Below are 18,376 nucleotides of genomic sequence, written 5' to 3'. Positions count from 1 at the left end.
TAAAACAAAAAATTATATTTGAACAAGCTCATCTGAAAATGCAGTCAGCAGCTATATCATGGCGTGTAGATATTAGCTTAATGCTATCAATTAGTTTACTCATGTTAGCGACACTGAGTAGGCACCGGGCCCAGTTAACTGAAGCTACCTACATGTTAAGGAACATTAGCTGTCCATCAGTATTTTGCGAATGTCTATTTAACTTGTAAAATCTATTATGACTTATCTTAAAGCTCGTGTCCGGAGTTTGAATCGCAGCATCTCCCAAAACACTGTTGGTCCCACCCTCCCTCTGATTTCGCCCCTTTATTTGTGCACGCGCGCAGTACCTGACAGGAGTGCCCAGAGTGCTGCAGCATCTCGCCTGTTTTGCTGTTTTCCACTCCTCTACATTTAGTACATTTAGTAAATAATAAAGGAATTACGTTAGAATGCTGTATTGAGCCTAACTTGTCCTAATACCAAAATAACATGAATCTGCTAGGACGAACTAGTAAAGTTTCAATATGTGATTACACTCGTGTATCCCTCTCGATGACGTTGTTTATCAAACTTAGTGCATTTACGCGTGTATATGTGTTACATTGTTTATTTATTTCTATCTAGAGTTCAGAATTGCATGACTCCTCTGACGAAGAGTATGTCTCAGATGCCCCAACATCTTCCTCCAGAGGTCGGGCATCTAAACGAAGCCGTCAGGCGGGCTATGGAGGCCGTGGTCGGGGAGCGACGCGAGCACCCCGATCCAAAAAACGTCCTGCAGTCTCTTGGCCTGACAAGCCGTGGGATTGGTAACTTTTCTGGAAGTTGCTGATCCCTGATGCTATCTCCTCCACAAGCAAAACAAATGTGCGCGCGGTTGCGTAGTGCGTAGCTCGCCCACCTCTGCATGGGCTTGCTTGCTGTGCGCGTAACCGTTGATTGACAGCATGACAAAGCTGAAGCTCGAACTCGATTGGTCGGCAGCGACCGGCGCTTTTTGGAATAACATGGGGGTCTATGAGAGGAAGGCGGAGCTCATGAATAAATTTTCATATCGCGTCATACTAACATTATATTATAGTATCGAACTAGACTAACACATTTAAGCTTTGTTACACAATGATACATAAATTGAAAACAAACTGAAACTCCGGACACGAGCTTTAGGCTATTAACTTTTCTCTGGTAAGTCGCTGCCCTATTTTCCAAGACGCTGCTCCTTTTACTCTGACCCGGTGTCTGGGTGCTTGACGTGGCATCACTTTCAAGGCTGCGATCTCATGAGTAATTAACATCATATTAACCATAGACTGTATAGAAAGATGGGCGTAGCATTTGTGACGTCACCCGTGGGTTTCTGCATTGAGAAAATGAAGCCTCTTCCTGGTTGACATCTTGGATTTCTGGAGGCAAATCAAATCAATATCTTTATATACAGTCTATGATATTAACCCAACGTATCAAAGAGTAGATTCTGAGCAAGATAGTTATCTGTAGTTTACCGTGGTATCTTAGTACTCACGAGTACCCAACCCAGAGCAGAACTATACTGTGAAGGTGGAGACATGTGGCGGCAGTGTATTTACAACAATTTAAAAAAAATTGAAGGAGCAGTGGCAAGGATTTAGGAATGGCGGTCCGCCGCTCTTACATGAATGTAGAGGAAACACTGATATATATATATACAACACCCTCCATAATTATTGGCACCCCTGGGTAAGATGTGTTCTTTAGCTTCTAATAAATTCATTTTTTTCTAAACAATATAGGACCACAATGAAAAAAAAAGAAGAAAATCCAACCTTTCATTTAAGTGCATTTATTCAGTGGGGAAAAAAATCACACATAAAGAAATAATTCTTTTACATCAAATCATTTGTGCCACAATTATTAGCACCCTTAATAATCATAACTTGTCCAATGGGTCATTCCATGCCATCTCACCAAGGGACTCCCAGCTGAGGTCATGTATTTTCTTGAAATAAATCACACAAAAAGCTTCTACTGAAATCATACAACCTTAACCTTAAGAAAAAGTTGAAATTTATAATCATGTCAATAGCATACACTGATTTTTTTTAAAAAAAACTTTTTTACAGAAATCAAAAAAATAAAACATTATTTGTCATCAAAGCAAAAAATATTTAATTTTCAAAAAATTCTATTTCCACTAATGTTCACTTAATTTCAACCAAATTTTTGTTGTGGGTAGAAACAATTTAGTCTTATATCAAAATGTCATTTGGTACTGCATCAAAACTGACTGCCACAGGTCTTCCTAGAGTTTGTGTTGGAGCTGGAAAATCTACTTAGGATGTTTTAGTAGTTTTTGTTTTTTCAGGACGGCTTGTTTTGATTTCCTTATACTTTAGGATTTTGCAGAGGTCCATGATTTAGGTTGGAGTTTTAAATAATATTTTTTTCCCAAAAAAATACATGACAGGAACTGGTAAAAGTTTTGAAATCTGGGTGAATTTGCATGGAATGACCCCAATGCTTCTGTAACAAGTAGATCTTGTTAGTCCCTGTTTCCTGGAAGTTCAGTTTGTTAATCTGATTTAGCTTGTGTAGTTTGCATTTTTTCCTGGTTCGTTGTATTTGTAAATCTGACTATGTGGTACTTGGTTCTGGTCAGTAAACTCTTTTGTCTAGTGCATGTATATTGTTAAGATGAAGTCTGTATGGTGCGTCAATGTCACGAACGAGCGGGTTGAACCCGAGCAGAGACCCACACTACCAAGGCTGGCTGGAATGAAAGTGTTTTATTGTAGGGGGTGAAATGGTGGCTCGGTGGGGGAGCGGGGAGCGGGGAGCGACTGACGTTGGGAGGGAAGCTGGTCGGGGGGGGTTCAGGCAGGGACAGAAGGGGTCCAGGCAGGAATGGGGGTCCAGGTAGGAACGGGGGTCCAGGCGGGGAAAACCGGTGATGACTTGGTTGGGGAGAGCCGGAGGGGAAGGAGGATGGCTGGGATCCCGGACAGCTGACCTAGGTGAGGAGCAGGAGAAAGCAAAGTAAGAAAAGGCAAACTTAAACAGATCTTAACAGAGGGCTAGAGAGTGAACTGACTGAGGTGTCTTGGTTCAACAATCTGGCAGGGAGTGGAAGGATGAGCCGGTTCTTATTGCAGAGGTGCGTAATCAGAATGATGTTCGTCAGCTGTCCGGGAGCCGTAGAGGTGTTTGACTGCCTGAGTGGAGTCAGCTGGGAAGCTAGACTCCACTCAGGCACCGAGCTGCATAGGGAGAGACAGGGCAGAGGAGCGGATGGGAGACAGGAGCATGAGAGGGAGAGAGATGGGGAAAAAGGTATTTGGGATGCCAGATGGGAAAGACAGGGGATGAGAAGGGAGCTCTGACAGTCAATTTGCAGCAGTAGTCTTTTTGTCTTTGGTTTGTTCCCATAGTCTTAGTATTCTGAGTAATCTCACCAATAAGTTGCTGAAATAAAAGAATTAATGCAGCATACTTGGTGAAAATGTTAACTCTGATGCAGTGTCTATGATTTGCTCTGAATAGGCTAAAACATAAATTATTCTAATAATGAAATAATGTGATTATTGTATATCATAACAAAATAAACTAAAAGTCAGTGCTGTTAAAATTTTTAATTGGGATTAATTGCAGGGTGTTCTGTGATTAATCACATTTGTTGGCTTGTCTTGTTTTAGTTTATCTCTGGTTCTCCCACACACTGCATCCAACTATTCTCCTGAAGCTTCCTTCCACTGTTAGTTTGGGTGGTGACGCCCATCCCAAGTCCTGATCAACATCCAGCCCTCCTGTGGTATTCAGAGCCAGGGAGCAGTGCTGATAGGCTTTCATATATTCCTAATTATTTTAACTATGATTTGACATAGTCATCCACTCATTAAAAACAAAACAACAGTGGACCTAAGGTTAAGTCCTAGGATGGCCCACCCTGCAGTGCAGTGCTGATGACAGAGTCTGTAAGGGGTAGTCCATTACATAAGCAGTCACACAAATTGACTAATGGTTTCATTAGGATGGTAAAACATGGAGACTTACTTGTGGATGCTGCTTATTGTTTCACTTTTTAACGACAGTCCCTCGAGCCTACTCATTAAAAGAGATGTCAGTTGCAGCAATCAAAGCATGACCTTAAACCCATAACTTCCTGTTATGACCTAAGATGTTGTCACTGGACTCTGCACCAAGATAATACAAAAACACATAAATGAACATCGGTTACAATGTTGATATTTTCAGAACATGATGTTCCTGTTTTTGTTTCCCTTGGTCATACTATACATCTTTTTCTTAATCTTGCATTTTCTACATTTCCCTAAATCTCTGTTACAAAACCATAGACCCTGGATCAATATGCTGGACTCTTTTTACCCCCTTTATTTGCTCCACCAGTTATGGAATCCAGTTAAATTGAGTTACTACAACTGCAAAAGCCTGCCACAGATACAGAAGAATGACAGCTTGCAGACTAGAGGCTCATTCTCCTCAGAAAATAAAGGCAATGCTGGATTTCTGCAACACTGGCATCGAGTATCACATCTGCTGCAACAACCACCTCTGCAGGTGTTGTTTGGATCAATATTTGCCTACACAGTGGGCCAGATGCATAAAGACTACTTTATGTACATGCATAAAGTTTTAGTCTCAAATCTACAAAAATACAAAAATACGCCTATGCATTCATCCATCCATTATCTATACACCACTTAATCCTCATTAGGGTCGTGTGGTACTGGAGTCTATCCCAGCTGAGTTAGGGTGAAGGCAGGGGACACCCTGGACAGGTCACCAGTCTATCACAGGACTACAAATAGAGACAAACAATCACACCCACATTCCTATGGACAATTTAGAAATACCAATTAACATCAGCATGTGTTACTGTGGGAGGAAGCTGGAGTATCCTCAGAAAGCCCACACATACACAGGGAGAATATGCAAGGCCGGGACACAAACCACTGATCTTCTAGCTGCAGGTTCAATTCATTCAATAATCTTTATCTGAAGGTAAACATAGGCCTGCTCTGTTTAAGAAACTTCAATCATTATGGCATCATGGACTGCACACATATGTTAATGTTTTAATACATTATGTAAAGCACTTTGAAAGCCTTTCTGTACAAAATGTGCTACACAAATAAGTATGTGTTTCAAGGTCTTATGTTGCTATGTGTACCAGCCTCATTTATACTCTCATAGTTATCCATAAATAGAAATAACATCTCACAACATCTGTTTGCAGTCAAGACTAGTTCCCTCTCCACATCATTAGATCTGTCAGTTTTTATTTTTTGTTATTGTTTACTTTGCTTATTTTTTTCATTTAACTCCTCAAATCTGATATTTGTATATCAGTGTTCTGGTGTGAAACTACCAAATGATGAAACATTATTTTTTTATTTTTTGCTGTGATGCCTCTGGGCCATTGCAGTCATCCCCCCTTTCATGGTAGTGATGATCTATTGCATACAGCCTCGTACTCCAGGTCCTGCACCCTGATTGACTCCTTTGCATCTGCCATCCCACCTACCCTTCTCTGGAGCTGAATACTTATTGGTCCAGACCTAATTCCTGTCCACAAATCAAGCCCCACATCTGCCTTTGAAAGACCTGTCTTCTCAGCATTCAATGGCAGCGTTTATGTGGTGTACAACTTGCTCATGTGTATCCTGAGTTTGTCTTCTTGTTCAGTATCTAGTTGAGATGCTTTGAGGTTCACGGTCTTAGTTAGGGACCATTTTTTTTCAGAAACCTTTTGTTAATGAATCATTGTTAGCTTTTAGACAGAGGTGCTACTTCCCATGTGTTTCAGTTTCATTAGTGCAGTTATGTTTTGGATTTGTAGATATTTTTATAGTTAGTTTGAATACATCCGTGTTTCAAGAACAAGTCCATCCATCCATCTATACACGCTTAATCCTCACTAGGGTCGCGGGGGGCTGAAGTCAATCCCAGCTGGGTGAAGGCAGGGGACACCATGGGCAGGTCACCAGTCTGTCACAGGGCTACATATACAGACAAACAATCACACTCACATTCACAACTACCAACAATTTAGAGTTATCATTTAACCTCAGCAGTTTTTGGACTGTGGGATGAAGCTGGAGAACCCAGAAAAAACCCACATGTGCACAGGGAGAACATGTAAACTCCATGCAGAAAGATCCCGGGAAGGTGGGGACGCGAACCAGGGATCTTCTAGCTGCAAAGCAAAAGGGCTAACCATCAATCCACTGTGCAGAAAAAGTCCCCTGTTGTTTTCATTTGTTTATTCTATTTAAGTAGCATCCATTTCCTTAATTCCTCATTTTTGTGTTTTTTATACCTGCCCTTTCAGTAAATCCACCTCTGTTCACTCTGGCTAAACAGCATCCCCTTGCTGCTGTTGTTATCTTCCTAGCTCACTCTAGACAGCTGCCTGCATTTGTTCATTGTTTTACCTAAAGAGTGAGTTGCTAGAGACCTATAAGAAACAAGTTTCATTTGATGAAAAGAATACAGAGCAATGTTATAATTTGCAGTTTGACCTCATAGTGACATAGTTGTCTCACTGTCACTGCTAAACCAAACTCATTGATACAGCTATGAGTGTGTTTGACTTATTGTTACAGTAAGATGATGGTATACCAATATGGGTTAAAGATTTCATTCAAAGCACATTTTCTTTGATACAGGATGATTTTAATGACAGCAGCTCTGCAGATAAAGATGTAACTGAGTCTTCTGATGAGAACAAATTAGTCAGTCATTAATCAGATCATTAAAAGGCAGAACTGAGGCATGAGAATGTCAAAGTGATTCAGAGCACGCTTCGGAGGATATGTGTCCAATTCATGTCCCAATGAGGGACTCTCAAAGAACTAAAAGATATGTACTTTTTCCACAGCACATTTATAACTTTGTAATCCACAGGATCCTGCAAACATTTTACAGGAAAGATTGCCTTTGAACTGCTGTTGTAATGGCTGAAATAGGTGCCATGACTTCCAGAAGTAGAAAAAAATAAAATAAAAGGGAAAAAAGAAACAACAGAAGTCTTTAGTTTGTAGAATATCAGGACCACTGGAAAACGCCCACAAAAATGCTGCAAATGCCTCATTTTCCCATCCACGCACAAATTTATAGCTGAATTTAAATTTTTTTATTTTGATTTCTTATACGTCTCTAAAGGACATATAGACAGTGGTAGAGAGTCAGAAAACGTACAACTGTGCAGATAGTTGCTTTAGTTAAATGAAATTAGTCTTGATTAATTATAAAAGAAATGATCAAAAATAGATTTAATTGTCATATGAAGGGGGGGGAAAAAGTCTCCCTCTCCATGATGCAACTGACTGTGGTCCTGGTGTGGCCTCGGTGCTTGCTCTCTGTGGCTGAATAGACCTCGTATACTCTGGAACTCTGTGCTCATGTCTTTCACTGTGAGCACCTAACAGAGGAGAAACGGCAAATTCATTCTTCCTTCCAGCCCACCACAGGAACTGAAACCTTCACAGGCAGGCATAACTGACTGCACAGTGATGCTTTGTGTGTCTCATACAGAAGTCAGGACCACAAAGCACACATTTAGGTCACAATATACTGGAGTGCACTGCAAACTGGAGTTCTCTTCTGCACCGTGGGCTATTCAGATCTTTAAATTCTGGTTCAAAGGAACTATAAGGACAACAGTCCTCACTAATAATTTGAGAATAATCTTTTTAATTGGATTTAGAATTATGAGGAGAGACACGACATTTCAGATTGTTTCAGCTGGATGAACATAACAGATAAGTAATAGGCAATTCAGCCTCTTTCAATGCTACAAGTCAGTTTTTCCAACCTATATTTTTGTTAGCATGACCTTTAGTGACACTGAACTGTGTCTATGGATAAAGCACAAATTCTTTTCTTGAGTACACTGATAGAAAAATGTCTCATGAGTCCATTTAAAGCAAGAACATCTACTGAGTGAAGAAGCATCCTTGTAAACAAGTGTTTCAGAGTTTAGAGGATGACTCACCATGCGTGTGTGTGTGTGAGCGCTGGAACACCCCTCAGTGACTACAACCACTTCTAAAGTAACTACTGTGAAATTTAAAGTGGTCCACTGTGATGACTCTCAGCATCACCACATCACCACCTGCTGGCAGACTGTTTTAAAATTCTTATTTTCTCACTAGCTTGGACACCCTTAAATAACTAAATGGTCATATATCCACTTACCATCATTGGTAAAGGTATTAATAGATCATTTCAAAAACACTTCAGCTCTTTTGTCAAGAAGAATATGAATTTGACTTATGTACAATCACCTACAGCAGTTCAGCAGATTAGCTGTTAAACTCCACATGCAGAACAATCAGACTTCAAAAACTAAGACTTGACAGCCAGATGTTGCCTGGAACAGAGCAATAAGTTGAGTATACTCGACAAACTAAAAATTTCTAGGCAGCCTGTTCAATGAAGTCTATGCATTCGAGCTAATCATATAGTGTGAATCCCATAGTTCCTCACATGAATGGCATTCAATACAGATAAAATGAGAAGAATATGCATTACAAAGCTTCATAGTTACAAACTTCATCCAATCCAACAAGTAGCAATTAAATAACTAAAAACAGAATAGTGTAGAAGATGTGACAGGATATCGACATGACAAACATCATGATACCAAAAGTCGGTCCTTCCTACGAGAGCTCAGCTTTAACTACATATGGTTTGGGTCAGTATGTTCTGGCTTCAGCAACCATCAAAACCGTCCGGCTTACTATACAGGGACGAGGGACGATTTTGTTGAGAGAGAGTACCTCCAGTGGACACTGCTCCTGCTGAAGTCTATGAATTATCCATAGCAACAAAATGAAACAGCTAACAGGTTATTTCACAACTAAATTTTAAGTTATACGGGGAAAAAAACAGCAATACACAATATAATACACCATCTAATGTTATCATGGTTTTATATCACCTGTTAGTAGGTCTGTGTCTTCATTTGCTTGATTTAAATGCATTCCTTTATTGGGCTGCCTTGGTTTGTTTGTTTGAACGTCCACATCTATTTCACCATAATTAAAGTTATCAGTGATGGAAGCCTTTTAATTATTTGTTTGAATTAAATTTAGAATTTGTTAAATTTCTTTTTCCTTTTCACACTTCCATCCATTTCAGCATAACCAGGATAGCCAGATGCAGGAGGAGTCCCTGAAGAGCTCATCATCAACTCTGCGAGCAAGGAAGGCTGCCAATACACTTGCTTCAGAAAGTATTAAAAAACCAAGTGTTTGCACTTTTTCTTGTATTCTAGGTTTAATTTTAAATTGATAAGACAAATTCCCCATCAACCTCTCTTTAGCAATCTACAAATACAAAGTGAGAGCAAGTTTGTGAACATTTATAGTGTCTGTAAATGTATTAAAAGTCAAACACCAAAATGTCTAATTTACAAAACTATGCAGATTTTTTGCTGTGGTTGTAAATTGTGGTCAGGTGTGTCCTGTTTGCCTGAATTATCCTTGATGTGTCTAGAACTTGACTGGAGTCCACTGTGGCAGTTTAAATTAATTAGATACAACTTGCAAAGGCACACACCTGTGTACAGAAGGTCAAACAACTCAAAATTCATGCTCTGCCTTCTGTAGGTACGGGAGAACCCACAGCACCATAGTGTGAAGGCCTCTGAATCTTTCTGAATCATTAGTGCACTAGTTTTGTTTCTTAAAAAAACTAATTTAACAAGTAGCGTATAGTCTCTGCGCTACATTTGTTAAACTTATCTTCAAATTTCAGCTGAATTATACTGAAATTAATGAACTTACATTTTTCACTTCAAGTACAACACAGGTACAACATTGGGGATGAACACGAGTTCCCACCTCTCCCAGTTGTCCCCCGTTCCAGAATAACCTGCTCGCCTCAGCGCCCGGGGGGCCTGCAGAGGAACGGTCATTCAGGATCTGTTGTAAATAAGGTTCTCTCCAGCGTGGCGGCTGCATGCCCGCCTCCTCTCCATGAAACAGCTCAAACGGCTCCACCAGCAACCCATATCATCGGAGACTCCATCATAAGGAATGTGCGCATGAGGGGGGCGGTCACACGCTCGTTCCCAGGTGCCACTGTCATGGACATAACAGAGAAAATCCCTCACATCCTTAAATCTTCTCCGGAGGTCACCAGGATCATCATCCACACAGGTACTAATGATATTCCCAAACAACAGTCTGAACTCTTAAAAGAAGACTTCCTCCACCTGTTCAGTGTTGTCAATCAGTTCCACCTGCGTGTTTTTATCTCTGGCCCCATCAGGGGCGGTTTTAGACTTTCAGCTCTCGGGGTGCTTAGCATCTGACCAATGTTAAGCGACGGCTCACCCAGCTCTTCTGCATTCATAACAGAGCTCAGTCATTCTCTTAGATACTATTCGTTAGTTCAAGAAACAGTCAAAATAGTCCTTCTCAAAATGCTGACCGTTTGAAGTTTGATTTTCAAAATATGTCTGCTAGCAACTGAGTTAACGTCACAAAATAAACATTTGAACACATGCAGTAACGTCGCTCGTGTTCTGTGCTTTGCCCCCCAAACCTTACCTGAAGCTTTTGCTGGAGTTCTCTTGGGAAAAAATGCCCGAATATCCATTGTGACGGTCGGCCTACAAACAACACATTGATAAAACGATGATATAGCACCAGTGTGAAATTACAATAGCCTTTTTCACCTTCATGTTTGACATGCCATAAGCATTGCTTGCTTCATTTTGTGATTTGCGAGGCTAAACGAGTAAAATTCGCTAGCTCGAAGGCAAGCTAGCTAGCTGGATTGTTTGTTTAGACAACTCAGGCTTATAAATGCAGATTTCATGGACAAACTTGTGAGTTCACTTCAGGGTATAAATACCAAGTAAATGTTGCAGTCACCTGCAGTTGCTGGCTCTGTTGGCTAGCCTGTCAATCTCTGTTCCCGATCCATCACACGCACACAAGGGTGCAAGCAGCATTCAGCGCAGCGGCGGAGTAGAGGGGAACTTGCGCTCTCTTTATGGATCAAACCATTATCCAAAAGGAGGGGGTCAAATTAGGGAGAACTTTGCCAGATTTTACATTTGGTTTGAAACGGTAAAATAAATAACACTGTTAATAATTATTTCAGCATTTATTATAAACAAAAATAAATAACGCCCAATAATTCTAGGGGTGCTTAAAAAAAATTAAGGGATGCTCAAGCACCCCTGAAAATGGTCTAGCTCCGCCCCTGGGCCCCACCCCCACCTGTGACTGAGGCGTGGGTCGCTTCAGCAGGCTGCTTAGTCTGAACACCTGGCTCTCCTCTGTCTGTGGCTCCTATAATATGGGCTTCATAAACTATTTTGATGCCTTCTGACAGAGGAGAAATATCTTCAGAATCTTTGGTTTTAAATGGGGAAACACTGGAAAGTTTTGTCCTGGTTGATGCTGTGATGCTTGAAAAAGTTTTTAAACAACTCAAGCTAACTACCTGCCTTTTAGATCCCATTCCATCATCCTTTTTAAGAACTTTTATGACTTTTTTAAACAGGATTTTCTTACGATTTTAAATTATTCTCTTCAGACAGGTGTGTTCCCCTCTGCTTTTAAAACCTCTCTTGTCCCTCCTGCTCTGTTCCAGATCTACCGCTGCTGCGTCTGTGAGTTTAACTGCCGCCCCTCCCCCGCTCTGCTCAGCGCAAACATATTGACCAATCACGTCCGGCTTGAAGAGAAAAAAAGTGAGAGAGCGTGGGTGAGAGAGAGAGGGTGCGAGAGAGAAAAAAAACGACACGGCTCCCAGCACGGCTCCCAATAAGGAGCCGGCTCCCGTCGGTCACTTGAAAGATCCGGCTCTAAGAGCCGTTTCGTTCGCGAACGACACATCACTAGACAAATTACCCTCTGTTTTAGTTTTATTGGACCTGAGTGCTGCTTTTGATAATGTTGACCACAAAATTCTTTTAAGTAGACTCCATGATTTTATTGGCATCTCAGGCACTGTTTTTAGCTGGTTTGAATCTTATCTTAGTGGTAGAAAGTTTTATGTGAACCTTGGGGATCATTTATCACAATATTATGACATTGGATGTGGTGTTCCCCAGGGTTCAGTTTTAGGCCCTACTCTTTTTAATCTTTATATGCTCCCATTAGGTAATGTCATCAGGAGACACGGCATCAATTTCCACAGCTATGCTGACGACACTCAGCTTTATATTGCCGTGTCTCCTGATGACACATATGGAGTAATAGGAGTACCAAATCAAAATATAAATAAATAAATAAATGTGGAAATATAAAGAGAAATAAATAAATAAATGTGGAAATATAAAGCGAAATAAATAAATAAAAAGGAAAATTTTGTCTTTGCTTTTACCTTTTCTGTTTTTTCCTTTTATTTATTTCTCTTTAAATTTCTACATTTATTTATTTATTTATTTCTCTTTATATCTCCACATTTATTTATTTATTTTTATATTTCCACATTTATTTATTTATTTCCCTTTGTATTTCCTCAGTCCACCAAGAAAAGGAAAAATGCAAATCAGTTTGCTCTGGGCGGGGATTCTGAACACAGGAGTCCTGCCTGACACCAGCTCCCAGCACGGCTGAAGTGAAGCCATGTCACCGTTGAGCTTCGGCTTATTCTGCCACTGATAAGAAAATAAACATTAATTTACCGAATTAGCAGCGTCCTTTCAGTGTCTGATGGCAGAATCAGCCGAAGCTCCACGGTGACACGGCTTCACTTCAGCCGTGGTCGGAGCTGGCGTCAGGAAAGAAGCCTGTGTGCGGGTACGACTCCCCACCCTGAAAAGGAAGCCCCGCCCAGAGCAAACTGATTTGCATTTTTCTATTTCATGGTGTCAGGCCATTATGAAATAACCACCAAGAAATAAAATGCAAATCAGTTTGCTGTCACTTGGTGGACTGAGCTGTCAATCAAATGGCTCTAGGCGGGGCTTCCTCGTCGTTCCTGATCACAGGCATATGAAGAGTAGATACGACACGCCCCTCTGAGCAGCGTCCCGACGGAGACGCGAAGCAAGCGGGGGCAAAGTTTCAGTGTTTTCCATTGATGTGTACGGCACGAAAATTAAAACAAGAAGAATGCCGGCTCATTGTGCGGCATACAGTTGCACACTACATCGGACGATCAAGACAAGGAAACTTGGAATAACTTTCCACAGGTAAGAAGAGTTTTGGGCTCGTTTTTTATTATTAAATCTTGTTGAGGGTCTATGAGAGCTAACTAGTTAGCCATTAGCAAAACATTAACACGAGCTAACAGCTGGACAACCAAATACCAGACGATTAATAGTAGCTGTAGTACAAGCAGTAGTAGTAATACGAAAAGTACAAGCAGCAGTAGTAGTATAAGTAGCTGTTAGAGTCGTAGACGTAGTATCAGCATGTGTAATAGTATTACAAGTTGTAGTAGCAGTGACAGTATCAGCAGCAGTAGTTGGTGTATTACCACTAGTAGTAGCATTACTATTAATACCACCAATACTACCACTGGTATTCTCTTGTGAGATCTGATAAGGTAAAGTGAAATATTGCATTAACAACAATGCTCCCTCCTGTATTGAAACAACAAAAGTACCAAAGAACAGAACTTTTGAAAAATAGTGTTCTTTTTTTCTTTTTGTCTGTTTATATATTAACTTCCTCAAGGGTGGGGAAAATGTTGCTGTGGCCCATTACATGGTGAGCCAGAGAGGAACAGGCCGACATTCCCACATCACTGGACGCAGTGTACATAATCAAAGGTGATCCATGGTTATGTAACTAATTACCATCATGAGTATCAGATATATTTTTAAAATACTGGAAAGGAAATTCCTGTTATATACATGCAGTTGTAAAATTTAGAGTAATTATGTATTATTTTGTTTGTTTTTTTCTCATCTACAGAATTGAAAGATTATGGCGAGATGTGTATGGAAATGTCCTTGACTTGTTCCACACACTATTTCTCAATTTGGAAGTGGAAGGGTTTCTAAACCCTGAAAATGAACTGGAGTTATTCACTCTCCACTGGACCTACGTCCCACAGCTGCAGCAGCATCTTCAGGCATTCAAGGAAGCCTGGACTCACCACAGTTTGAGGACAAAGAGAGGGCAATCCCCCATGCAACGGTGGCTTAGTCAGCCACGTGAGGGAAATGCTGCTGATCCAGTTGAGGTATGAATCCCCTCCTGTACCTTTACCTTCCTGTCTTCCTTTATATTTGTTTATGTTAACTTTATTATTTCTACTTTGGTACTGGATGGTTCACTTGACAGAGAAAAAATCTAATGCATGTGATCTCACTTTCTGATTCAGAGTCCAGATTTGATTTCTTAACAAATTGAAATTACCAAAGCATATTTAACAAACACAGTGTAGATGTATGCTGTCTAACACTGCTAGGAGAACCTGGACATTTCAAAAATGCTATACTTGGTTTAGTAGCACAATAATATCTATTCTTTATAGAGCTGTGACAGGTCCTGTAGTTTCTATACTTGGTATTTTTAAATTTTAACATATAAACATATGCATAGATATTTCAATGGTGTAAAATAATATCTATAATATCTATACAATTTTATAGTTCATGAATTTATTCCTTGCACATCTTGTTGTCCTACCCACATTTGAAATCAAGTTTTGCCATACCATGGAGTCCCTAATCTACTTTTTTTATTTCTTGAGGAGTGTGCATTTCTTAATATAAGAGCTTGCTTCCAAATTATGCTTTCCTTTCAGGTTGCTGCTGATTATGGGATAGACTGGACAGGACCTCACACCCCATACCCAGAAGGCGTCACTCTACCTGATGCACAACTACCCCGGCAGCTTACACAGGCTGAAGTTACATCATTGCCTGATCCGGCCGTCCCTTTTTCTGCTGCACTACGGGCATACATGGATACAGTGTATATTCTTAAGGACATTTTTCAACAAACCTCGACATATCACAACTCACCTTAACAGAATTAGAATGAAACGAACAAGACTCAAAAGAATGCTGCAAATTTTTGTTGCATAAGTTGTGAATTTCAAATAAATGCCTTTGAAAACAACAATGTACAAAGACACAGCAAAGGGATATAAAACTGCTTTTACTGCATGCTGAATAGTTTGACAGCTTTTAAAAGCATTAGAACAATGTGCCAATAAAAAGGTTTTTTAATGGAACTGACAATTCTTTTCTTTAACTTCCAAACATTACAACTGTTCTCCAAAGACAGTCTTCCACAAGTGTGGAAACATTTTGTTGTCGCAGAAATGCACAAACCTGAACCATCGTTTTTGAATCTTTCACATAAAAATAAGATATTTCATTAATTCACTCTCTCAACTCTCACCTTTAAACGGTCTTCTTACAACAGCTCACAGGCCGACACATTTCTGTTACATGTTAAATGTCACACACAACAATTTGAGCCTGACAGCAGCAAAAACAAGAACTGTTGTGAACCTTCTTCTGAAGCATGTATTAGCCTCACAAGCTTACATCACATCAGAGCAATTGTCAAAACAACTACACATATCTGTTTTAACATTTTATGTGTTTTGGTAGCATTATTTGGACTCTCACACAACATACGAGATGGTAAGCCATACTGAGCAACAGCTGACCTGAACAGTGGTGGATTTGTTGTTTGTAGCTGCTCCTATGTAAACTATGAGCCTGCTAAATCATCCACTCCTGCATGGATCACGATTTGCCGTATATAAAAGTCACAGTGAAAATATGAATAGAAATTTATAATTATAGGTAGTTACAGCAATGCTACAGTAATAAGGAACAAGGACAAGTTATCTCAATAAATGCAACGTAAAGACAACCACAATTACAACAAACAACAGAATTATTATTAATAATAATTATTTATTTATCTCTCTCTAGGCTGTTATATACTTGCAGCAAACCCCTCTCTCCTCAGAGCTGCTTCCACTTCTTCCTCAACCCATAATCTTTGGGAAACCTACATGGAGTAAAGAAAAAGTAGACAGAGAAGTAAATAAGTATGTACACAACAACATATTTATAAAGAAATCATGCTAATAGATTAAGTACAAAGAACTGAATTAGCCAATATACTGTAGACCAAAGCTATTTAATTTGATAAGTATAACATTGTTTGGTGACATTTCAATTATTTGAAAGCAGTCCTAAAGAATTGCCTGTAATCCCAATCATAAAATGGGTTTGGAGGAAGAACATAGATGCTAATCTGGATATATATGAGTTAGGCTTTATAACTACAATTGGTAGTATTGGTGGTATTAATAGTAATGCTACTACTAGTGGTAATACACCAACTACTGCTGCTGATACTGTCACTGCTACTACAACTTGTAATACTATTACACATGCTGATACTACGTCTACGACTCTAACAGCTACTTATACTACTACTGCTGCTTGTACTTGTATTACTACTACTGCTTGTACTACAGCTACTATTAATCGTCTGGTATTTGGTTGTCCAGCTGTTAGCTCGTGTTAATGTTTTGCTAATGGCTAACTAGTTAGCTCCCATAGTCCCTCAACAAGATTTAATAATAAAAAACGAGCCCAAAACTCTTCTTACCTGTGGAAAGTTATTCCAAGTTTCCTTGTCTTGATCGTCCGATGTAGTGTGCAACTGTATGCCGCACAATGAGCCGGCATTCTTCTTGTTTTAATTTTCGTGCCGTACACATCAATGGAAAACACTGAAACTTTGCCCCCGCCAGCTTAGCGTCTCCGTCGGGACGCCGCTCAGAGGGGCGTGTCGTATCTACTCTTCATATGCCTGTGATCAGGAACGACGAGGAAGCCCCGCCTAGAGCCATTTGATTGACAGCTCAGTCCACCAAGTGAAAGCAAACTGATTTGCATTTTATTTCATGGTGGTTATTTCATAATGGCCTGACACCATGAAATAGAAAAATGCAAATCAGTTTGCTTTCACTTGGTGGACTGAGCTGTCAATAAAATGGCTCTAGGCGGGGCTTCCTCGTCGTTCCTGGGTGGGTTCGGGGCTGGGGGGGTGGATTTGGGTTTTAATTTCTTTCATTTTATTTTAATTATTTGTCTGTTTGTAAAGCACTTTGTGCTACAAAGGACATGTGAAATGTGCTATATAAATAAAGATTATTATTATTATTAAATGAGAGTGAAAAGTTTAGGTGATGCCGGTTGTGTAGTTCTGTATAATAATGTAAAGTTTGAGAATGCTGTTTCTAGAAGTTTTATAGAGGACACCAGATACAAGATGACAAAATGGCAATCATCTCCTAAACACTAAGATGCAGATCTAAGCACTATCTATCAATGCAGGGATAACAGAAGAACATTTACAAGCCTGCAAAAAAGCATGATATAAAAATGTTAGTAAAAATGCATTTGTCTTGCAGTTACTGGTTTACTTTTATTAATGTGGTTAATGTCTAACTTACTATAAATACAGAGTTGATATCAGAAATATTTGAGTGTTCTGTTTGCTTTACAAATATTGATTGTTCATCCATTGCCATTGCCATTAATTGTGACTGAAAGACAATAACACCAAAATAACCAAAACAGTTATACATTTACTGAACAGAATCTGGCCTGTGAGGCTGTAAGTTTGTCCTCTTTGGACTGAGGCTACAGATTATATAGCCTACATTTATAACATTAATGAAACAATAACAGACAAAAGGTAGTTGCCCAATACTGCACTAATGCAACACTATTAATATTGCAGAAATGTTATTTTCACAGCAGCCTGCTCCTTTTACAGTCTCAGCAGATAACCACTGAAGACTTCAAGATTCCCTTTGAGGAATTTCCACTTGAATGCACCTTTGTTTTCTCTCTCCTTCTCCTCTCAAAGTCTTGTTTCTCCCTTCATCTCCTCTGAGTAGCATATAAGTGATTGGAATATCCTCAATGATGGAGGACTTTGAACAACTTATAGGTCGTGGACTGGAGGACACAGGACCAAAGATGCAAGGAAGCCTAATTAGCTAAAAGGAAAATGTGCACTCAAATTGTTAAAAGAAAAAACTAGGGAAAAAAATTGTTAGTCTTGTAATGCTTTCTCACTTCCATACTTTAACTGTAGCATGTGTGCCATAAACAACTGGTTCCTACTGAAAAATTTGTGGAAAAAAAAATAGGCTCACAAATATGTAGTTTCCTCGAATATCAGAAGTGGGCACTGGGTTGTAATTTTTATCAAAAGGTCTTCAGAAGAAGTGAGATGACTGAGGACTTTTTCCAGTGGTGGACTAATTCACATTTGAGGCAGCAGGACAGTGTATTTGGGATTGAGCTAAAATAAAGTTGGGTATTAGCATTGCAACAAGTAGCTTTACCAGTTTAACCATATTTCTCAGTAGTGTGGTTGTAATGGCAATGTAGCCGCAAGGGGACACAAGCCAGTGTCTTATTGTGCCGGTC

At 39.8% G+C, this 18,376-nt stretch overlaps 2 long non-coding RNA genes across 2 annotated transcripts in view; one reads left to right on the top strand and one right to left on the bottom strand.

Annotated features, from left to right (window-relative positions):
• Nucleotides 1-236: 236 nt before the first annotated feature.
• Nucleotides 237-18,376, bottom strand: part of LOC127536449 (uncharacterized) — a 333,094-nt gene continuing 314,954 nt past the window's right edge. Inside the window, exon 3 of the long non-coding RNA XR_007945437.1 lies at nt 237-329. This is a non-coding gene — a long non-coding RNA (uncharacterized LOC127536449). The remainder of the gene's footprint in view (nt 330-18,376) is intronic.
• Nucleotides 12,988-15,067, top strand: LOC127536445 (uncharacterized). Its single transcript, XR_007945433.1, has 4 exons — nt 12,988-13,138; nt 13,626-13,720; nt 13,866-14,136; nt 14,704-15,067. It is a non-coding gene; the product is annotated as an uncharacterized LOC127536445 (long non-coding RNA).

The sequence above is a fragment of the Acanthochromis polyacanthus genome, chromosome 12, assembly GCF_021347895.1.
Source record: "Acanthochromis polyacanthus isolate Apoly-LR-REF ecotype Palm Island chromosome 12, KAUST_Apoly_ChrSc, whole genome shotgun sequence".
Taxonomy (NCBI): Eukaryota; Metazoa; Chordata; class Actinopteri; family Pomacentridae; genus Acanthochromis; species Acanthochromis polyacanthus.
The sequence above is the reverse complement of the archived record's forward strand: the minus strand, read 5'-3'. Positions and strand labels throughout refer to the sequence as shown.